The sequence below is a fragment of the Helicoverpa armigera genome, chromosome 14, assembly GCF_030705265.1.
Source record: "Helicoverpa armigera isolate CAAS_96S chromosome 14, ASM3070526v1, whole genome shotgun sequence".
NCBI lineage: Eukaryota > Metazoa > Arthropoda > Insecta > Lepidoptera > Noctuidae > Helicoverpa > Helicoverpa armigera.
Window position 1 is genome coordinate 8,448,542 of NC_087133.1, and position 7,626 is coordinate 8,456,167.

The window sequence follows — 7,626 nt, forward strand, 5'->3', positions numbered from 1 at the left end:
AAATATGCCTCGAAAAAGAAGAAACAATTAAAATCAAAGCTGTGACTGAAATGCTATTTTTTTTATTTTTGCTCATACAAAATACATACCTATTTGTGTAATTCTTAATTAATTGTGTAATTTTGTAATTGTGTAATTCTTAATTGTGTAATTAAGAATTACACAATTAAGGTATTAGCAAGTTTTAACTATCGTTATTCGCACACTAATGTCCTCTTAAATCTAACAAGCTTAAACACGCCATTGCATTACGGCTTAATATTGCGGTGGTAGTTGGTACCATTGAACATTAATCACCACGCTTGCTCAATGCGGGTTGGTGATTTCAGACTATATAGTCCAGATTTCCTCAAGATGTTTTCCTTCACCTTTTTATCAGTCATTGGTGTCCAAGATTAATGCTCAATCCTTCTCCTTGTGAGAGGAGGCCTGTGCCCAGCAGTGGGACGATAAAAAGGCTGTAATAAAAATAAAAAAAAGTTGGTAATGACTACATGTAGAATGTCAGAATTAAAAAACCCCCGACCCAAAAAAAGTACGCAATAATTATGACGAAAGGTTAAAAACGCTAAACCCTATAAAAAGCAAAAAATAACTTTTAACACTACGTAAACTAAATTTTGTCGTGTCGGGGGACCGCTCTAATTCATTACTTTAGATACATGTTTTTTTTTAACGAATGTTGTAATTAGGTAGGTATTATTTGATTTATGTAAGTATTTATGAAGGTAAAAAGCGGTCCCCCGACACGTCAAAATTTAGTTTACGTAGTGTTAAAAGTTATTTTTTGCTTTTTATAGGGTTTAGCGTTTTTAACCTTTCGTCATAATTATTGCGTACTTTTTTTGGGTCGGGGGTTTTTTTAAATTTACAATTTAATTTTATTTCATGCTTTTTAAAGGAGCTCCTTAATTTTTCCTTCTTTCATTTAATTTATTTTATCTTAAGAAGGGGTCGCTATATATGCGATCTCGGCCAAAGGAAGCTGTTTAACAATCCTCATGACAAACTGGCTCTGGGAGAATTGCACAGATTGAGAATCAATAAAGATTAACCTTTGGACATTCTAGATTTTCAGCAAAAATATAAATCGGTTTATCCGTTTCATTCCGGCATTCCAGGGTTTCATCCGCCACATCCCATTTCCAGTATCAGGTTCTCGTCAATCAGAAACTTGAAGAGAACTCGTCAAGACAAAGTCAACGAGCCCAAACTCGATGGGTTTACTAAAAGGCAGTTCAGGGTTACGTCTCCTACCTTCGTGCCCTAACAGCAGACCAGCTCAGTGGTTCCAAAAGACATTAGTGTTTCAAATTTCAGATCCCACATATACTTGCAAGTAAATTGAGCGTGTAACATTCCTATCACATCTAGCAAACGAGCTGATGACCTTGAAGACCTGAACCGATTTCCACCAAACATAGCTAAGAACACTCCCGACTGACATACCTTTTAAACAAAAAAAACCGCATTACAATCGGATCATCCGTTTGGGAGCTACGATGCCACATACACACACACACACACACACACACACACACACACACAGACACGTCAAACTTATAACACCCCGTCGTTTTTGCGTCGGGGGTTAAAAACAAGCTTTTATTTTTTGGCCACCGAGAAGCAATATATTTTTAATCAAATTAAAGTTTTGTTTTCAAATAATAATTAATCCGTATAAAGGATATATCCAAGCGGCTAGTTGAGACTTCCATTCCATGTATTGCCATTCAACGTGGTGTTGCTGCCAGTCTTTTTGATACATTTAGGTGGGTCATCATCCTCCGAGCCTTTTTCCCAACTATGTTGGGGTCGGCTTCCAGTCTAACCGGATGTAGCTGAGTACCAGTGCTTTACAAGAAGCGACTGCCCTGCCTGACCTCCTCAACCCAGTTACCCGGGCAACCCAATACCCCTTGGTTAGACTGGTGTCAGACTTACTGGCTTCTGACTACCCGTAACGACTGCCAAGGATGTTCAATGACAGCCGGGACCTACAGTTTAACATACATTTAGGTGGGTGTTATGGTTTAATGTAAATATGTGTAGGTATGTTACGATAAAAACGTATTTTAAATCACATAATAAAGCATAATTTACCAATAAGTAATAATTAGTAATCAAGTGCAACATCTGTATCTTGTTAGACTTTCACAACATGCCCACTTCCTAAAATGTTCCCCAGAGGAACGAATTTGGGAGACAATAAAAACAATTTCGACAGCACATAAACACTTTCACTGGTTTACTTAATAGCTGAAGTTTTTGGGTAGAACTCGACAACTCTGTTGGGTACTCCACACTACAGACTAAAAGTCGGCCGACAGTTGACCCGCTGCATAGCTGGAAAAAATATTTTAAAGAAAATCTTTATTCAAATTAAAATTTTCAGTCTACCTGATACCGCCTAAATACCTGATCGTTGTTATATGCGTACTACCATTCTCTTCACACTGAATTATGAGCCCATATAAACTACCGGCCGACTAAAAGTTGTCAGTGTGCCGGTACTTTTAAAGTTCGTAAGAAGTTTATTAAGGTTGTGTCACACGACACGAAAGTCTTCTGCAATTCTTAGCTTTGTTTACGAATGTCGTGTGCAATTGTCTTTATTGTTGACTTGAATAAATCTAATTATCTTGGTTAGGAGTTATGCTTTGTTGGGACTTGGTATGACGAGAATTAACCTTATTAAGAAGACTACAACTACAAACCAAAGTCGTGGGGCCTTCAAAAATTTGGACGCTACTCTGTGAGAGCGTACCCAAGAGACTAGTGCCATTGCCACAAGAAAAAATAATAATAATAAATCGTTTATTTGCATTAAACATGGTATACAAAAGTGTTAAATAAAAATACAGTTGGTACAAGCATGTTTAGCTAAGATGAACATAGCACGCAAAAATTTTAAGGTAAACTAAACTAAACTATTTGACACATAAACATTTGGGACATTTCACGCGAAGCGGTCAGGCAAAAAATACTCTTTTGGCACGGTAGTGTTACTGAAAGTTCAATGATTGAGCACAGATAGGTTCATTGCAATTTTATCGAAATTTAATGAAGGACACATTGTGAGATAATTATAAAATGTTTTTAGGTCAGAGAAAATTAGCAGTATTGTTCGAAATTCTACTGTTGATTCCTAAATTTGCGACCGCTGAGAAATTAACGAGTTCTAGGGAGGACCTTTTGAATATTATTTAATTTTCAAGATATTCACGAGTCAGCTTATGTTTTCTTTGTTTGAAATCTAATTTCGGGACCCATGGCCAACTTTTGCAACAGCTGTTCAATAAAAATTATAATGGCTTGGTATTCAAAGTGTCGTCTTACAAATGACCTTTTCTATAAAACATTTTCTTATCTTCTTTCGTTCTAAAAATATCTTTCCAAGTGTGTTTTTGTGATAAGTTCTTGCCTAAGAAATAAAAATAATTTTCACTATGAGATAAATTATTTTTCTGTGTAAAATTATAAGCAGTAAGAACACAAAAACAATTCCTAAGAAAATTTCGACATACTATTTCACTGTATTATATACCTACTAGAGACCCGCTCCGGCTTCGCACGGGATATCAGTATTTCCCCACTATTTAATGGATGTTACTATACATATAAACCTTCCTCTGTAATCACACCATCTATTGAAAAATACCGCATCAAAATCCGTTGTGTAGTTTTGAAGATTTAAGCGTACAAAGGGACATAGGGACAGAAAAAGCGACTTTGTTTTATACTATGTAGTGATTAGCTTCACACTTCGCCAATAACATATTATCACGCTTAACTACGCCTAAATACAACAATGGCTCGTAAAAATCTTTGATAGTACGGCCTTTACCCTCTTTATACAATGCATTCAGTATTTCTACTTGACAAAAGACTAACGCGTAGGGGTCAAGCTAGTCCGCCTTTTCATCGTGCCTTTATTTCCGATATCTCAATTCTATTTTCTCTAAAGATATTGGCCGTTATGTAGATGCTAAGGCTTCGTCGTATTGTAAGCGAGAAGCGGGCTTTTAGTATAAATGTTTAAAGTTAATATGGTAGGATTTATTTAAGAGAGTAAAGTAAGAAAACATCTTTGGCACATGCTACATTTCCAGTCCCTATAATATTGTGAAGTTAAAGATTTGAGCATTGTGCTGAAGCGATAGCATGGCTTCAATGCTACTATGAGCGTTTAGCTTAAACAATGTATAATTTTAGTAAAAAAACTTGAGATTTTATAACCACACTAGCTTCCGCCTGCGGTGTCACCCGCCTCCCGGATGGTGACAAAAACTATCCTATGTCCTTTTTCCCGGCCTAAGCTATCTCCCATTTAATTTTCAGTTATACGGTTCAACCATTTTTGAGTTAGAAAATGTGTAACTAACACGACTTTCTTTTATATATGTCGGAGGCGAACATCAAGGATGGCACTATCGTCCGACATCAGTTAGGGTAATCAAGCAAAGAGATAACTCAAAGAAACTCAAAATTCACACGAACTCAAAAGTCAAACGTTTATTCAAATTAGTCAGAACAAAAGACAGCCCCCAAAACGCCCGCCCTTCGCCACTTCCTATGTGTTTTGGCTTGGGGAGAAGAAGTGGCGGAACAAACTCCCCAGCAACACATGTCTGTCTGTTAGGTTAGAAGAACCTTTACACTTTAATTTCAAAAGACACTTTACAATATGGATCTACAACAGTACTACAACACTAGGCAATAACACTAGGTACACTACACGTAACGAAAGGCAGTATCGAGATGTGCGCAGCACGACGACTCGACCAAGACTGAGCTCCGCGGACGCCACGCCGACCACCACTACTCTGCCAAGCGCGCCAAAATGTTGTTTCACCGGAAACGCCACCAGAGGGCGCGCTTGCGTGACGCTTAGTGTCCGTACTATTGACAGTCTCCGACACGGCCATCCTGCGTAGACCCACGTCCTCGTGGGTTAATCTGCAACAACACAAACACAGCACAGTATGCACAGTACAACCTCGGCCACTCCTGACCACTATGTAGCACACTGAACAAAAGTCACACAGATCCATCTGAACCACAGAACCACATAGGGTCATAATTACGCCACACAGGCTTATTAATATCGCTCATACTTGAATGCCACACAGGCTACCAACTGCCACACAGGCTACCAACTGCCACACAGGCTCCTAGCTGCCACACAGGCTCCTAGCTGCCACACAGGCTCCTAACTGCCACACAGGCTCCTAGCTGCCACACAGGCCAGTCATTGTCAAGTTTGTCTGATCAATCTAAACATTTTCAATGCAATAGAATGCTTTCACCTTGTGCGATGACATGCGATGTCCTGGCCTGCCGCAACTCATACGGCCTCCACGACAAATCCGGGGGAGGATGACGCTCCAAACAGCAACTGCAGCGCACCTCGCCCGCCGCTTGACTAGTGGACCTCGTCCTGTTCTCCAGGCTCGGTTCACCTTAGATGTTATCTGTTAAGTCAGAAATGGAAAGTGCTTGGGCATCAAATATTGACAACATATGGGTCAGCAACAAACCTTCTCGATGGTAAGACCTAAACACATGTTATGGGTTTTAAGAATAGCAATCACCATTTAAATGAAGAAACTAGTTACATTAAATTCTAAGCACGAAATCAAAGAAAGATCGAATTGCTAGTCAGACTGAACTTGTAAATTACAAAATCATTACAGCTACGGTTGTCATTCACATCAACGCCTCCTACTCGATAGGCTTCACAAAATCGTCGTGTCCCTTAGCCGAGCTCTCAGCCCATCCTGGCCTCCTAGGGACCACAACCACAACTATAGTGACATGACACCAACTGTACCACAGATGTATACGGGTCTCTTCCTGGTCACCCCGATGCCGTCACACAGGCCAACGAGTCTCTTCCAGGTCACCCCGATACCCATCTTAGGTACAGCTTAACACAATAAAAACAACAGTACCGCAGACTTTACATAGGTCTCTTCTTGGTCACCCCGATGCCATCACACAGGCCAACGGGTCTTTTCCAAGTCACCCCGGTCTCCATCATTGGTACAACTTAGCGCAACGAAATTACAGAGTAGGTGAACGTAACACTTTACCAAAAATCTATCGTCTGATGCACAATTCAATCAAATGACGCAAAAACTGAAATATTCTAACTTTAGGATATTGATGAGATCAGATAACTAATAATTTTCAACTCTGGGATCAAACCTAGGTTCACGGTTTCTGATTCTGATTATCTACGATTCCACCAATTAATGAGCACTACCACTAAACAACGAGACTGAAACTGCCTCAAGTTTAAAAATGTCGTAAGACAAATAACCTCAACATAAAGCAAAAATGGATCGGTCTCACCGGGTTTCCACTCAACGCGCATGACGATCGCACATCGCTATGGCGCGCAGTAACACACGACACGTTGACACGTTGGGCTCCTGGCAGGCAGCTGGGATGCTCCGCAATAATTTTGACGCCATATTGCACAATAACCATCGTCATTGTTGAAACATGAAAAAAAAGACAAATTCGGTTAATTTTCTAGCATACCTTCAATAACTAACTTGACATGTAACAATGGAAACCGATACACCATTACCGTAACCGTGGTTACCATACTTGTACCTTCGCTGAAATTCTCAATAAATCTTCTACTACAAACTCACATTTGAAATTATCGACGTTCTATTTTTTTTTGTCAATGGGCAGAATTTTATCTTCGCATGGCGAATTCTTAACACATGTGGGCATTCGGATTACATCCCACTTCTGATGTCGGAGGCGAACATCAAGGATGGCACTATCGTCCGACATCAGTTAGGGTAATCAAGCAAAGAGATAACTCAAAGAAACTCAAAATTCACACGAACTCAAAAGTCAAACGTTTATTCAAATTAGTCAGAACAAAAGACAGCCCCCAAAACGCCCGCCCTTCGCCACTTCCTATGTGTTTTGGCTTGGGGAGAAGAAGTGGCGGAACAAACTCCCCAGCAACACATGTCTGTCTGTTAGGTTAGAAGAACCTTTACACTTTAATTTCAAAAGACACTTTACACACTTTACAATATGGATCTACAACAGTACTACAACACTAGGCAATAACACTAGGTACACTACACGTAACGAAAGGCAGTATCGAGATGTGCGCAGCACGACGACTCGACCAAGACTGAGCTCCGCGGACGCCACGCCGACCACCACTACTCTGCCAAGCGCGCCAAAATGTTGTTTCACCGGAAACGCCACCAGAGGGCGCGCTTGCGTGACGCTTAGTGTCCGTACTATTGACAGTCTCCGACATATATATATAGATAAGTAAGAATTTTATAAATTCAGTTAATAAGAAACTTCTTTCCTTACTAAGTCCAGTACTACCAAATTTTATTCAGTTCTTCCCGCGCTCAGTATTACAAAAACTTTACGTATGCACGTTCATTGTCATGCACAGTCGGCTTTAAACTCTTTATAGAGCTATCATTCTCTCTGCTGGTACCTCCTCTAAGCAAAAATTCTATTCAGTATTGTTTGTGCTGATTTTTTATAAGCTGCTTTTATTACCATATAAAAGCAGAAGGGATGGGTCTTTGCTAATACATTCGGACTGGGAAAATTATATGATAGAAGTTT

At 39.7% G+C, this 7,626-nt stretch overlaps 1 long non-coding RNA gene across 1 annotated transcript; it reads right to left on the reverse strand.

Annotated features, from left to right (window-relative positions):
* Positions 1-4,489: 4,489 nt before the first annotated feature.
* On the reverse strand, positions 4,490-7,298 carry LOC126055381 (uncharacterized). Its single transcript, XR_010277147.1, has 2 exons — positions 6,391-7,298; positions 4,490-5,474 (listed from the first exon to the last, which is right to left on the reverse strand). It is a non-coding gene; the product is annotated as an uncharacterized LOC126055381 (long non-coding RNA).
* Between the last annotated feature and the right edge of the window lie 328 nt (positions 7,299-7,626).